This window comes from Ranitomeya imitator, chromosome 4 (assembly GCF_032444005.1).
Source record: "Ranitomeya imitator isolate aRanImi1 chromosome 4, aRanImi1.pri, whole genome shotgun sequence".
Lineage (NCBI taxonomy): Eukaryota > Metazoa > Chordata > Amphibia > Anura > Dendrobatidae > Ranitomeya > Ranitomeya imitator.
The window spans coordinates 277,230,223-277,246,922 of record NC_091285.1 but is presented as its reverse complement, the minus strand read 5'-3'; positions in this window follow the sequence as shown (position 1 = coordinate 277,246,922).

The window sequence follows — 16,700 nt, the reverse complement described above, 5'->3', positions numbered from 1 at the left end:
GGAGTTATAAGGGTTAAAAGTTGACCAGCAATTTCTCATTTCTACAACACCATTTTATTTTAGGGACCACATCTCATTTGAAGTCATTTTGAGGGGTCTATATGATAGAAAATACCCAAGTGTGACACCATTCTAAAAACTACACCCCTCAAGGTGCTCAAAACCATATTCAAGAAGTTTATTAACCCTTCTGGTGCTTCACAGGAATTTTTTGAATGTTTAAATAAAAATGAACATTTAACTTTTTTTCACAAAAAATTTAATTCAGCTCCAATTTGTTTTATTTTACCAAGGGTAACAGGAGAAAATGGACCCCAAACATTGTTGTACAATTTGTCCTGAGTATGCCAATACCCCACATGTGGGGGTAAACCACTGTTTGGGCGCATGGCAGAGCTCGGAAGCGAAGGAGTGCCATTTGACTTTTCAATGCAAAATTGACTGGAATTGAGATGGGACGCCATGTTTCGTTTGGAGAGCCCCTGATGTGGCTAAACATTGAAACCCCCCACAAGTGACACCATTTTGGAAAGTAGACCCCCTAAGGAACTTATCTAGAGGTGTGGTGAGCACTTTGACCCACCAAGTGCTTCACAGAAGTTTATAATGCAGAGCCGTAAAAATAAAACAATTTTTTTCCCACAAAAATTATTTTTTTAGCCCCCAGTTTTGTATTTTCCTGAGGGTAACAGGAGAAATTGGACCCCAAAATTTGTTGCCCAATTTGTCCTGAGTGCGATGATACACCATATGTGGGGGGAACCACTGTTTGGGCACATGGGAGGGCTCAGAAGGGAAGGAGTGCCATTTGAATGCAGACTTAGATGGAATGGTCTGCAGGTGTCACATTGCGTTTGCAGAGCCCCTAATGTACCTAAACAGTAGAAACCTCCCACAAGTGACACCATTTTGGAAAGTAGACCCCCTAAGGAACTCATCTAGATGTGTTGTGATAGCTTTGAACCCCCAAGTGTTTCACTACAGTTTGTAACGCAGAGCCGTGAAAATTAAAAAAAAAAAAATCTTTCCCCCCAAAATTATTTTTTAGCCCCCAGTTTTGTATTTTCCCGAGGGTAAGAGGAGAAATTCGACCCCAAAAGTTGTTGTCCAATTTGTCCTGAGTACGCTGATACCCCGTATGTTGGGGGAAACCAACGTTTGAGCGCATGGCAGAGCTCGGAAGGGAAGGAGCGCCATTTGGAATGCAGACTTAGATGGAATGGTCTGCAGACGTCACATTGCGTTTGCAGAACCCCTAATGTACCTAAACAGTAGAAACCCCCCACAAGTGACCCCATATTGGAAACTAGACCCCCCAGGGAACTAATCTAGATGTGTTGTGAGAACTTTGAACCCCCAAGTGTTTCACTACAGTTTATAACGCAGAGCCGTGAAAATAAAAAATCTTTTTTTTTCCCACAAAAAATATGTTTTAGCCCCGAGTTTTGTATTTTCCCAAGGGTAGCAGGAGAAATTGGACCCCAAAAGTTGTTGTCCTATTTGTCCTGAGTACGCTGATACCCCATATGTTGGGGTAAACCCCTGTTTGGGCACACGGGAGAGCTCGGAAGGGAAGAAGCACTGTTTTACTTTTTCAACGCAGAATTGGCTGGAATTGAGATCGGACGCCATGTCGCGTTTGGAGAGCCCCTGATGTGCCTAAACAGTGGAAACCCCCCAATTATAACTGAAACCCTAATCCAAACACATCCCTAACCCCAACAGTAACCCTAACCACACCTCTAACCCTGACACACCCCTAACCCTAATCCCAACCCTATTCCCAACCGTAAATGTAATCTAAACCCTAACTGTAACTTTAGCCCCAACCCAAACTGTAGCCCTAGCCCTAACCCTAGCCCTAACCCTAGCCCTAGCCCTAACCCTAGCCCTAACCCTAGCCCTAACCCTAGCCCTAACTCTAACCCTAGCCCTAATGGGAAAATGGAAATAAATACATTTTTTTAATTTTTCCCTAACTAAGGGGGTGATGAAGGGGGGTTTGATTTACTTTTATAGCGGGTTTTTTAGCGGATTTTTATGATTGGCAGCCGTCACACACTGAAAGACGCTTTTTATTGCAAAAAATATTTTTTGCGTTACCACATTTTGAGAGCTATAATTTTTCTATATTTTGGTCCACAGAGTCATGTGAGGTCTTGTTTTTTGCGGGACGAGTTGATGTTTTTATTGGTAACATTTTCGGGCACGTGACATTTTTTGATCGCTTTTTATTCCGATTTTTGTGAGGCAGAATGACCAAAAACCAGCTATTCATGAATTTCTTTTGGGGGAGGCGTTTATACCGTTCCGCGTTTGGTAAAATTGATGAAGCAGTTTTATTCTTCGGGTCAGTACGATTACAGCGACACCTCATTTATATCATTTTTTTATGTTTTGGCGCTTTTATACGATAAAAACTATTTTATAGAAAAAATAATTATTTTTGCATCGCTTTATTCTCAGGACTATAACTTTTTTATTTTTTTGCTGATGATGCTGTATGGCGGCTCGTTTTTTGCGGGACAAGATGACGTTTTCAGCGGTACCATGGTTAGTTATATCTGTCTTTTTGATCGCGTGTTATTCCACTTTTTGTTCGGCGGTATGATAATAAAGCGTTGTTTTTTGCCTCGTTTTTTTTCTTTTTTTCTTACGGTGTTTACTGAAGGGGTTAACTAGTGGGCCAGTTTTATAGGTCGGGCCGTTACGGACGCGGCGATACTAAATATGTGTACTTTTTATTGTTTTTTTTTTTTTTATTTAGATAAAGAAATGTATTTATGGGAATAATATTTTTATTTTTTTTTTCATTATTTTGGAATATTTTTTTTTATTTTTTTTTTACACATTTGAAATTTTTTTTTTTTTACTTTGTCCCAGGGGGGAACATCACAGATCAGTGATCTGACAGTTTGCACAGCACTCTGTCAGATCACTGATCTGACATGCAGCGCTGCAGGCTTCACAGTGCCTGCTCTGAGCAGGCTCTGTGAAGCCACCTCCCTCCCTGCAGGACCCGGATCCGCGGCCATCTTGGATCCGGAGCTGGACTGAGCAGGGAGGGAGGTGAGACCCTCGCAGCAACGCGATCACATCGCGTTGCTCCGGGGGTCTCAGGGAAGCCCGCAGGGAGCCCCCTCCCTGCGCGGTGCTTCCCTGCACCGCCGGCACATCGCGATCATCTTTGATCGCGGTGTGCCGGGGGTTAATGTGTCGGGGGCGGTCCGTGACCGCTCCTGGCACATAGTGCCGGATGTCAGCTGCGATAAACAGCTGACACCCGGCCGCGATCGGCGGCGCTCCCCCCGTGAGCGCTGCCGATCGCATATGACGTACTATTGCGTCCTTGGGAAGTAAAGCCCACCCCACATGGACGCAATAGTACGTCTAATGGCAGAAAGGGGTTAAAGGCTTTCCCACTATAAGATATTCATGGCTTACAGATTAGACATGCCATAAATGTCCAACGCCTACATTCCTGAAAATCAGGATGCCAGGTTCTGCTCTCTCGGGATTCAGCTCACATTATTTCACAAATGTTTAGGGTAAAATTGGTTTTCATTTTTATAATGCAAAATTCCAACTTAATGCCTATGTCATGTATTATAGATGTCACGTAGTCATGCAAGCAGTGGGTAGACACAGTCAAAAAGGTAACATTTCAAAACATGACATTGTGCGTATGAGAACTGTGCTCATGGCCTCTGCTTTCGGAAAGCATAAGTGTTATCCTTAGGTTCCATGGGTAATACATTACCATTAAATTGTCAGCCTCCTATAATACACCAGCGGGAGAAATGCGGGTGTGCAGCACTGACGGTACGGAGCTCACAGGATTCAGGTGAATAGAAATAGATTCTGGTTTATTTACAATGCGTTTTTAGGTTGAGCAGATGTCTTCCTCAGTGGAACCACAATAAAGCTCTAAATTGTGGTCCCCATAGGAAGAGGTCCGTTTGACCTAAAAACTCATTGGAAATTAACTACTATCTATCTTTATCTGAATCCTGTGAACTTCTTACCGTCAGTGCTGAACACCTGCATTTCTCCCTCTGGTACGTATTGGTTTATCCAACCAGTGGAGCAGCAGAAGCTGGGGTATTATCTAAAGGTACCGTCACATTTAGCGACGCTGCAGCGATATAGACAATGATGCTGATCGCTGCAGTGTCGCTGTTTAGGTCGTTGTGTGGTCGCTGGAGAGCTGTCAGACAGCTCTCCAGCGACCAATGATGCCGAAGTCGCCGGGTAACCAGGGTAACATTGGGTTACTAAGCGCAGGGCCACGCTTAGTAACCAGATGTTTACCCTGGTTACCATTGTAAAAGTAAAAAAAAAACAAAACAGTACATACTTGCATTCCGGTGTCTGTCACGTCCCCGGCGTCAGCTTCCCTGCACTGTCAGCGCCGGCCGGCCGTAAAGCAGAGCACAGCGGTGACAGCTGGTGATCAGCGACCAAAAAAAAGGTCCTGAACATTCCTAGCGACCAACGATCTCCCAGCAGGGGCCTGATCGTTGGTCGCTGTCACGCATAACTATTTCGTTAACGATATCGTTGCTACGTCACAAAAAGCAACGATATCGTTAACAAAATCATTATGTGTGAAGGTACCTTAAGGCTTTTAAATTGCTGTGGTTTCACAGCTTCTCAAGCTGAGCACAATAAAACCGCTTTCTATTTTGATAATGCCCTATGTGTGCTTTTTGTCAATCGGCTTCTTATAACTGCGTGCACAAAAGATATTAAAGGGGTTGTCCACTACTAGGACAACCACTACTCCTTCACCACGCTTGGCCCTGATAAAATAAATCTTATACTCCCCTCCCATGTTGGCGTCGTCACTGCGGTATCAGGGCTCTTGTACGGTTGCATGACACATGACCCCGGAGCCCAATCAGCACTGGTGTCACTGTCCCTTCGCCTTCAAATAAACTGAACATGAAGAGGAAAGCCAGGCTGCTACTGATCGTTCTTCCTCTTCATGTTCAAGTTGAAAGAAGGTGGGGACAGTGATGCCGGTGCTGATTGGGCGCCAGGCACCGTGTGTCATGCAACCGTACAAGACCCCTGGGACCGCGAGTGCTAACACTGCTGAAACTGGAGGGGAGTATAAGGTTTTTTTATTTTATCGGAGGCAAGCGTGGAGAATAAGTTCCATTTTTATATCCTTACTTTTAATTATAATGATTGGATTTCACTATGTTGAAATCCTATGTACACAAGTGGTCAAAATTGTTGGTACCCCTCGTTTAATGAAAGAAAAACCCACAATGGATACAGAAATAACTTGAATCTGATAAAAAAAATCTGTGAAAATGAACAAGTGAAAGTCAGACATTGCTTTTCAACCACGCTTCCACATAATTTTTTAAAAATATAATACTCATGAAATAGGCCTAGACAGAAATGATGGTACCCCTGAAAATGTCACAAAAGGGACATGTTAAATAAATGTGTGTCCACCAACTAGCATCACAGGTGTCTAAAATCTTGGAATCAGTGAGTGGGCCTGTATATAGGGCTACAGATACTCACTGTGCTGTTTGGTGACATGGTGTGTATCACACTCAACATGGACCAGAGGAAGCTAAGGAAAGAGTTGTGTCAGGAGATTAGAAAGAAAATATTAGACAAGCATGTTGAAGGTAAAAGTTATAAGACCATCTCCAAGTAGCTTTATGTTCCTGTGACTGCAGCTGCACATATTATTCAGAAATTTTAAGATGTATGGGACTGTAGCCAGCCTCCCTGGACGTGGTCGCAGGAGAAAAATTGATGACAAATCAAAGAGACTGATAATACGAATGGTAACAAAAGAGCCCGGAAAAACTTCTAATCAGATTAAAGGTGAATTTCAAGCTCAAGGAACATCAGTGTCCGATCGGACCATCCGTTATATGAGCCAAAGTGGACTTCATGGGAGACGACCAAGGAGGACACCATTGTTGAAAAAAAAAATCATAAAAAAGCCAGACTGGAATTTGCCAAGCTACATGTTGACAAGCCACAAAGCTTCTGAGAGAATGTCCTATGGACAGATGAGACAAAAATTGAACTTTTTGGCAAGGCACATCAGCACGGAAAAATGAAACATCAAGAAAAGAACACTGTCCCTACTGTGAAACATGGAGGAGGCTCTGTTATGTTCTAGGGCTGCTTTGCTGCATCTGGAACAGGGTGTCTAGAATCTGCACAGGGTACGATGAAATCTCAAGACTATCAAGGGATTCTAGAGAGAAATGTGCTGCCCAGTGTCAGAAAGCTTGGTCTCAGTCGCAGGTCATGGGTCTTGCAACAGGATAATGACCAAAAACACACAGCTAAAAACACCCAAGAATGGCTGAGAGGAAAACATTGGACTATTCTGAAGTGGCGATCTATGAGCCCTGACCTAAATCCTATTGAGCATCTTTGGAAAGAGCTGAAACATGCCGTCTGGAACAGGCAACCTTGAAACACGAGACAACTGGAGCAGTTTGCTCTATTCTTGAGTGGGCCAAAATACCTCTCGAGAGGTGCAGAAGTCTCATTAGCAGTTGCAGTGATTGCCTCAAAACGTTGTGCAACAAAATATTCAGTTAAGGGTACCATCATTTCTTTTCAGGACTATTTCATGAGTTTTATTTTTTTTAAATCCTGTGGAAGCATGGTTGAAAAGCAATGTCTGACTTTCATTTGTTCATTATCATAGATTTTTGTATGTATTACTTTTATCAGATTTAAGTTATTTCTGTGACCATTGTGGGTTTTTCTTTCATTATACGAGGGATTTCAACAATTTTGACCACGTGTGTATGCATGCAATTACTTAATCTAGGCTTTAACGATACTTCAGATGTAGAACTTAGAATGTTTCCCTACTCTAGTTTGGATGATACAATGTATAATCTGAATGGTGCTTTATACAAGACAGTCTACAACTTTATGATCTTTTTTGGCGTCATCATTTTATCATGTACACCATCTAAAAGCCACTTGTTTATGGAGGGCACATTATAATGCAATTGGCTTATTCCTTTGGCTGCAGCTGCATTGTCCGTCGGTTTTTGCCTGTCACAAGCGATCAGCTCTTGAATGTATAAGCTGAACAGCTGCTCCTGGAAAACATGTTCTATTGCTCTGGTGTTTCTATTAAATTTCATCCTCCACTTATTTTACTTCATGCTCATAGAATACTGTTCTTACAATGGAAACCAATTAATTCACCTATTGACTGTACACAGCAAAAAACCTTCAGGATACAAACAGTTTACCATTGATGAGAAGGCATTACTTTTGCTGTTCAATAGACGAGACCAACTTCCCTGTTATGTAAAAGTGATCAGTCTTGCTCCTGTATTCTGGGGATTCCCTGATCCGAGCATAAGGAATATTGGCAATTCTGGGCTATAATATAATCATAAAATCAGGTTAATTGCATCGATATTGATATACAGTCATGGCCGAGAGTGTTGGCACCCCTGAAGTTGGACAAAATTTCCAGCTGAGAGGTGTAAGAAATTTGTTGGTTATTGGAAACAATTTATTTCATTTATTATATAGGGTGTGTAGCCAAGTATTATGTTGAGGGTGACAAGAATTTTTTTGCAAGCCATTTTTGGTATTTTCTGTGAAATAATGTCTAATTTTTTTTTTCCCTCTGTTTTTTTTTTTTGTGTTGTTCCAGTACACACAAAGGAAATAAACGTGTGTGTATAGCAAAACGTGTAACCGGAATAATTTTCTGGAACAATTTCAAGGGTGCCAACACTTTCGGCAATTACTGTAGATGTTTAAGTCCAGTTAAGTTTGATGGAAATCTGGGCGAAATATGGTGCAATTATCACCTGTGCAATACTAAGGAAATCCTCAAAACATGACCTGTTGGTGGCTCTTAAGGAGCAGAGTTGTTGAACACTGGTCTAGAGCAACCACAGCCATTTTTCTGCACCCCAGTTCTTATGTTTTGTGGCTCTTGACTTTGTTTCCATGTTAAAGGTTTGACTTTTGGCTGCCATTCTTCAGCAGAACAGACAATGGATGTAGAGGCATCCCATTGGTTACTGCCAGTTCTGAGCTACAATGCTGGATATCTTATGATTTCAAAGACCAGTAAGCATGATGTGTTTTTCATCTCCTGCTCTGTTTCCTTGGCTGACCTCTACATCTATGGTCCTCAATGTTGTCCATTTCTTGGTGTCCTCAGTGCTGAGAAATACACACAGATACCTTTTCGTCATGCAATACCAGAAGAGAAGCATTTGATTGGCTCCAAATTTATTCTGCCGCAGCACAATTCCAAATTTGACCCAAAGCAAGCAGTCCTGGAACTGATAATATGGTCCCAACAAAACTCTGATCTCAACATTATCAAGGAATTATATTAAGAATAATTTTCATATACTGTAATTTTTTTTAAAACCGTGAGAAAAAGGAAACCCTTTAATATAAATGATGGTAATGAAATTGTGGAGTATGAAATTTTAACTTGAAATTTCGTATTGATCAAGGATTTGCGGGATGTGATTATCTGCTAACATCTTGAAGCAGATACAACAGGACAATATGAGTTCTGTTGGAGTCATTGCCTGGACAAGACATGGCTATTTTGGTTGTACGATGGTGATCAACACAGTATTAAACCCCATCAGATGTCTGTGTTACATACATGTTCTATCCATGTTTTTTTTCTGATAGAAAAAGTACCAATTAATCTATGATGCTATTCACATGTCAACGTTTTTTGGCAGACCGCATATCCGCCAACAAAATCAGGTAGACCTGTCCCATTTTTGATTGGAGTTGCACATTAAATTGCCCATGAAGGACAACAGGTCCGTAAAAATTCAGGATGGCAAATGAATGACATCAGTATGCAGTCCAGGTACTGATTGCGATTAACATTGCAATAAGTAAGAACAGCTTTATAATTAATTTTTTGACACGTAAAAATCACTAATGTAAAAGCTGACATCCCTGACTGGAAAAAAAAACAATTGACAATTCTTGATCTATTTATTTGGATATCTTGATGTTTGAACGAGGCCTTAAGCGGGTGGATAATTGATATATATCCATACACCACACTTTTATTTTTATTCCTGCTTTTATGTTTGATTTCAATGCTTGTCTCTCTAATATTTTTCATTTCATAATCGTCAAATGTTAATCTGGTCATCTAAGCAAGTACAGCATGAAAATCATTCTCATTTACTTTCCAATTTTGGAGGAGCATTCTAAATGAAATATCAATTTTTCTCCCATTGCAAGTAGTAGGCTTTAATAAATGACACTGTTCTTTGACTCACGGCCAACTAGCTGATGAGCTCTTGTTTTCTACTCTCCATCCCACTCTTCAAGATTTGGCAAATAAATTAGATGTAATAGGATTTTAATAAGCTATAACCATACAGTAGAAAGTAACCCTGAACTATAAATTTATGAATTTGTATTTACAGTTATATTGCCCTTCGCTTATTTATTCATCTTAATAAATTATGTCACCCCAAGATATACGGTAATATCTTGTAAAAAAGAAAAAAGAGAGAGAGGAAAGTGGTTACACTTAAAATCAAAGGTAGCAAATCTTTACTGTTAGGGTGCTTTCACTTTGCATTTAGTTACACGCTTGGTGGTCCCGACGGGGCATACTTACATATTCCCCTCACAAAACTGGATTCAATCGTCTACGGATCCATAGACCATAATGGTATCCGCAGAGCAAACATATAGTCTGCTACGTTTAAGTGTCCGCCTTCAGTAGACGTACACGCCTGACTATGATACACGGATCACTCTGCCAACACCGTTATAGTCTATGGCCCTGTCGGCGCATCTGCCTGACTCCCGTTTTTCGGGACTTAAGCTCAGGCGGGTGCCTGAACACTGAAAGCACCCTTAGAAGTGAGATTATGGGCCTTTCAGCCACATGAAGTTGTAATGGTTGATTAACTAAACAAGTTCAAGTAGGGCCTGGAGGCTTTTCTTGAAAAATATAATATTACTAGGTAGGTACTAGATTCTTTAATGGGATATTTATCCAGAGAACTTGTCTGTTTGCCGTATATGGAGTCGGGAAGTAATTTTATATGGGGCAATTGGCATCTGCCTTATAGGTTTTTTCCTTTCTCTGGTTCAACATGTCAGTCTATAGATTGATTTCAATGGACTTGCATCTACTTTAAACCTTAAAAACTGATGCAGAAAAAAAAAGATCCTACTAGCACAATGATGCTCTTACTATATATCCAAAGTAATCACCAATAAAGATATGCAACGATGATCAAATCTTCTCCCAATAGGGAGCCTTTATAACTACCAACAATTTTTGCAAATTGCATAATCACAGGGGTTATTTTTCATTTCAAATGTACATGTCCACTGGATTATATAGGTAACACAAAGCGTGAACCGAGAAAGCAAATTTTGGATCATGTTGGGGGTCAACAAACATACCCTTGAAACTCCTATTTGAAGAACTATTAAGGAAATGAATGAAAGGAGATTAGACACATTTAATTTCTCTGTAAATAGAGGTTATAACCACATTAAAAAGAGATCGAGATGGGAGCGTAATATTTTGCAAATCGAAGCTAAATGGATCTATCACATGGATACCATCAAGCCAAAAGGCTTGAACAATGAACATTGGCTCATTTCTTTAATTTTACTTCCCCTGTGCTCCAGTAAATTTACTGCTCAATTTCCCACTCTCCAACAAAATTGCATCTCCTGTTATGCATATGTGATATCCACTTATTAAAATTTCACATAATACCCCACCTATTCTATCAACTATCTTTTAAATATTGTGTTTGGTAGTGGTGCCAATATGCCATTGATGCCAACGTGCTGATGCTTTGGGAAAGAAAAACCTGACTAGACCCGTTGGTCTCTGTTGCATTGTTACTCTATATTTAGTAAATACAGCTTTGGCAAAAATTAAGAGGCCACTGCAAAATTTTCAGTTTGTCAGTTTTTCTCGTTATAGATATACTAGCTATTGAACCCGTTCTACGCCCGGGTGGCGAGCATTTATATTGGAATATGGTCTCCATCCTGATATGTGCTGCTCCATCCTGCATCCCCATCCTGTCATGTGCTGCTCCATCCTGCGTCCCCATCCTGTCATGTGCTGCTCCATCCTGCGTCCCCATCCTGTCATGTGCTGCACCCATCCTGTGTCCCCATCCTGTCATGTGCTGCTCCCATCCTGCACCCCCATTCTGACATGTGCTGCTCCCATCCTGCGCCCCCATTCTGACATGTGCTGCACCATCCTGCGCCTCCATTCTGACATGTGCTGCACCCATCCTGCGCTTCCATTCTGACATGTGCTGCACCCATCCTGCGCCCCCATCCTGTCATGTGCTGCTCCCATCCTGCGCCCCCGTCCTGTCATGTGCTGCTCCCATCCTGCGCCCCGGTTCTGTCATGTGCTGCTCCCATCCTGCGCCCCCATCCTGTCATGTGCTGCTCCCATCCTGCGCCCCGGTTCTGTCATGTGCTGCTCCCATCCTGCGCCACCGTCCTGTCATGTGCTGCTCCCATCCTGCGCCCCCATCCTGTCATGTGCTGCTCCCATCCTGCGCCCCCGTTCTGTCATGTGCTGCTCCCATCCTGCACCACCATTCTTTAATTTGCTGCTCCCATCCATATGCCCCACACGCTGCTCCATAAAGGTTTATGGCCCCCATAAGATGCTCCATAGTATATGCCCCGTACACTGCTCCATAAAGGTTGATGGCCCCCATAAGATGCTCCATAGTATATGCCCCCGTACACTGCTCCATAAAGGTTTATTGCCCCCATAAGATGCTCCATAGTGTATACCCCGTACGCTGTTCCATAAAGGTTTATGGCCCCCATAAGATGCTCCATGGTATATGCCCCCGTACACTGCTCCATTATGGTTTATGGCCCCATAAGATGCTCCATGGTATATGCCCCCCCGTACACTGCTCCATAAAGGTTTATGGCCCCCATAAGATGCTCCATGGTATATGCCCCCGTACACTGCTCCATAAAGGTTTATGGGCCCCATAAGATGCTCCATGGTATATGCCCCCGTACACTGCTCCATTATGGTTTATGGCCCCATAAGATGCTCCATACTATATGCCCCGTATGCTGCTGCAATATATAAAAAAAAATACCATACTCACCTATCGTCGCTGGGCGCAGAGTGCTGGGGGGCCTGAGCAGGCGGGGACACCGGTGCGCTGTGGGGGTCAGGTGCCGGTATCGCCGCCAGCTCAGGCCCCCCAGCACTTGCTATATTCACCTGGCCCCGTTCCACCGCTGCGCGCCGCCATCTTCCGGGTCCTCTGGCTGTGACTGAACGTCAGAGGCCGAGGACCGGGAGACGGAGCCACACGCAGCACTGGAAGGGGGACAGGTGATATAGCCGATACTTACCCTCCTGGCGGTCCCTGCTTCTCTGTTGGAGATCGCGGTGTGCATTCAGTGTTTACGCATACCGTGATCTCCTGGGAGCGTCACTCTGTGGGGTCCTTACTGCGTCAGCGCTTGCGCAGTCTATAAAGGCTACGTACAGAGTGACGCTCCCAGCGTTATATTATAGATTTTGGAGTAAAATGTAAATTGTTCTTTTATTCTATAAACTTCTGACAACATGTCTCAGAATTTTCAAGCAATACATTTTGTATTTTTATTCTGTAAAGGAGAAATGGTAAAAATTAAAGGGCCACTGTCACCCCCCTCCAGCCGTTATAAACTAAAAGAGCCACCTTGTGCAGCAATAATGCTGCATTCTAACAAGGTGGCGCTTTTAGTTTTTGGTTCATGTATTCCCAAAATAAAGTGTTTTGAAACTTATCCAAAATACCTGTCTTTCGCCAGGGAGGCGGGTCCTCACTCCCCAGCTTGAACCGCTACTCTGCCTCCTCCTAGCAATCGCCGGGAAAGAATTGCTAGGAGGCACGATCAGCTGAATATACAGACGCTGTAAGGCGGGGGACCTGGGTGAGTGGCTGACACACGCAGTGCGCATGCCCAGGAATCCTAGCCCCGCACTGTGCATAATGCATAACACACTGCGGGGCTGGGATTCCCAAGGTGGGTGGCCACACTGCCTGCACAGGTGCAGTCTGCAAGCCTGGCTGGGACGTCAGACGACCAGAGCTCACTGTGCCTGCACAACACAGTAGTACACAGCGCAGGCGCCGGTTTTGAAGCGAAAACAGCGCGGAGGGGGCGGTGCCGAAAGCCCCTGAAGATTTGAGTGATGGCAGAGTAGCGGTTCAAGCTGGGGAGTGAGGACCTGCCTCCCTGGATAAAGACAGGTATGTTGGATAAGTTTCAAAACGCTTTATTTTAATACATGAACCAAAAACTAAAAGAGCCACCTTGTTAGAATGCAGCATTACTGCTGCACAAGGTGGCTCTTTTAGTTTATAATGGCTGGAGGGGGGTGACAGTGGCCCTTTAAAAACAAAACCGTGCTTTCAGACCTCAAATAATGCAAAGAAAACAGGTTCATAATCATTTAGAAACAACAATACTAATGTTTTAGCTCAGGAAGAGTACAGAAATCAATATTTTGTGGAATAACTATGATTTTTAATCACAGCTTTCATGCGTCTTGGCATGCTTTCCACCAGTCTTTCACACTGAATCTGGCGCAAACATGTAAGCCGTTCTTCTTTGTTTGATGGCTTGTGACTATCCATCATCCTTTTGATTACATTCCAGAGGTTTTCAATGGGGTTCAGGTCTGGAGATTGGGCTGCCCCTGACTGGGTTTTGTTGCAGTGGTCTCACAATTTTTGCCAGAGCTGTATATACGATGGGGGAAATAAGTATTTGATCCCTTGCTGATTTTGTAAGTTTGCCCACTGACAAAGACATGAACAGTCTATAATTTTAAGGGTAGATTATTTTTAACATTGAGGGATAGAATATCAAATATAAAGTGCAGAAAGTCACATTGTATAAATTTATTTGTATTTTGCAGTGAGAAATAAATATTTGATCCCCTACCAACCATTAAGAGTTCTGGCTCCTACAGACCATTTAGACGGTCCTAATCAACTCATTACTTGCATTATAGACAGCTGTCTTACATAGTCACCTTTATAAAAAAAAAAAATAAAAAAGACTCCTGTCCACAGACTCAATCAGACTCTAATCTCTAAGGAGCTTTATAAGGATGTCAGGGACTGGATCATAGACCTACACAAAGCTGGAATGGGCTACAAAACCATAAGTAAGGCACTGGGTGAGAAGGAGACAACTGTTGGTCTGGGGCACCAAGCAAAATCTCACTTCATGAGCTACCCTTGATCATGAGGGAAGTGAGAGATCAACCTAAAACTACACAGGGGTGACTTGTTAACGATGTCAAGGCAGCTGGGACCAAAGTCACCAAGAAAACCATTGGTAACACATTAAACCGTAAAAGTTTAAAATCCTGCAGTGCCAGCAAGGTCCCCCTGCTCAAGAAGGCACATGTGCAGGCCCATCTGAAGTTTGCCAATGAACACCTGGATGATTTGTGAGTGGTTGGTAGAAGGTGCTGTGGTCAGATGAGATAAAAATTAAGGTCTTTGGCATTATCTCAACTCGCCGTGTTTAGAGGAAGAGAAATGCTACCTATGACCCAAAGAACAGCCATGTACAGAGCCATGTACCATAAAATCCTGATTGACCTCTTTCCCTCTACCAGGACATTAAAAATGGGTCGTGACTGTATCTTCTAGCAAGAGAATGACCCAAAACATACAGCTATGGCAACAAAGGAGTGGCTCAAAAAGAAGCACATTAAAGGGACACTGTCACCTGAATTTGGAGGGAACAATCTTCAGCCATGGAGGCGGGGTTTTGGGGTTTTTGATTCACCCTTTCCTTACCCGCTGGCTGCAATATTGGATTGAAGTTCATTCTCTGTCCTCCGTAGTACATGCCTGCACAAGGCAGTCTTTATTAGATGCTCACCTTATGTGAGCTTGCTGAGGGAAGATGGGCAGAATAGATTGTGTTGGAGCCAAAGAGAGAGTATCTAAACTGCACAGGCTGTGCTCACCAAAATACAAGTATTACGAGTTACTATGGAGGATGGCTGTTCTGTGGGTTTGAAATAGGACTAGATTAGTTGTGTCTAAAGTAGCCAATGACTATATCATTTAGTTAGTGCTAAGGTGTTGAATTTCAGAAGATTGAGGGTATGTGCACACGTTCGCGTTTTTTCGTGATAAAAACGCATTAGAAACCGCAGACATATGCATCCTATTATTTAGAATGCATTCTGCAATTTTTGTGCACATTATGCGTTTTTTTCCGCTAAAAAAACGCATTGTGGTAAAAAAAAGCAGCATGTTCATTAATTTTGCGTTTTTTTGCGTTTTTCCCGCTATTCTATGCATTGGGAAAAAACGCATCAAAAACTCTCAAAAAACGTGTCAAACGCGAAAAAAACGCATGCGGATTTCTGGCAGAAATGTCCGGTATTTGTCAGGAAATTTCTGCTAGAAAATCCTGACGTGTGCACATACCCTGAGGATGCTTGGAAAAAATCTTGGGACACTGTTGGGGGAGGAATGTATGACGGTGGAGGAAAGAAAGATGTCTTGTGAAGATTGAAGATTGCATGCAGCAAAGTATTAAATTAGTTTGTAGATGTATGGAGAAGACAGATTATGGATGGCCTTGTAAATCATTGGTTAGTAATTTAAATTCGATTTTCAGGAGAATTGGAAGCTAGTAAAGGGATTGGAGGAGTAGCGAAGGGAGAAGTTGATTAATTGGGCAACAGAATTTGCAGTGGTGCAAAAGTGTTCATGTCACGCTCGCGCCCTAACTGGGTGGCGCGAACGAGGGGATTGTGGCCCCACTGTGCCACCAACTATACTATCCTGGAAGGGGTGTGATTAAGCATCTACCTTAGTGTTCACTGGAGCCTCTGATGGTGAGGTCAGGCTTGTGCAGCAGGTATCTGCCAGGTACCACTCCAGGGTGGTGTCTGGCTGTAGCAGCTGATCCCACTGAGGGACAGAACACAAGTGACAGGTGCAAGCAAGTATGGATAGGCATAACTGGTTCTCAGGCGGGCACGGCTGGCACTCTGGAAGGCAGACTGGCACTCTTGGCAGGCGGGCACTCTTGGCAGGCAGGAGGGCACGGCTGGTAGGCAGGCAGGCATAAAACAGTGAAGGAATCGGGATGGTAATGGGTAGGGCAGGAACACAGGCAGGTACGAGTAGGGAACAGATAAGAACCAGTTCAGACTGGAGGGACAGGAACTGCTTCAGGAGACACGGGAACATGGGTGGGTAAGAGTAGGATAAGGGAGCAGGTAGGAACCAGTACAGACTAAAGGAGCCGAACCATGGGATGCAGAGCAGAACTGCAGGAATCTGGGCAGAGCATGACCGCAGGAGGCGGGGCAGAGCGGAGCCACAAGTTGCACAGCAAAGAACAGAGCCGCAAGGTGCGGAGCAAGGAGCAGAAGGAGTGAAAACAGCAGGATAGGAAAGGCTAAATACAGGGATACAAACACAGGATCAAGTACAGTACCGAGGATTCAGGCCAGGGAATGCAGCCTCCTGGGAGGCAGAAATCAGAGACACAAAATACAGGCATGGGGGCCAGGGTACAAAGCCCCCTGGGTGAAAGAGACAGGAGAAATTTGACAGCACCTGGCAAGTCAGTAGCCAAAGATAGACTGACAGAGATTGTTGTCGCCCTAAGCATGCAGC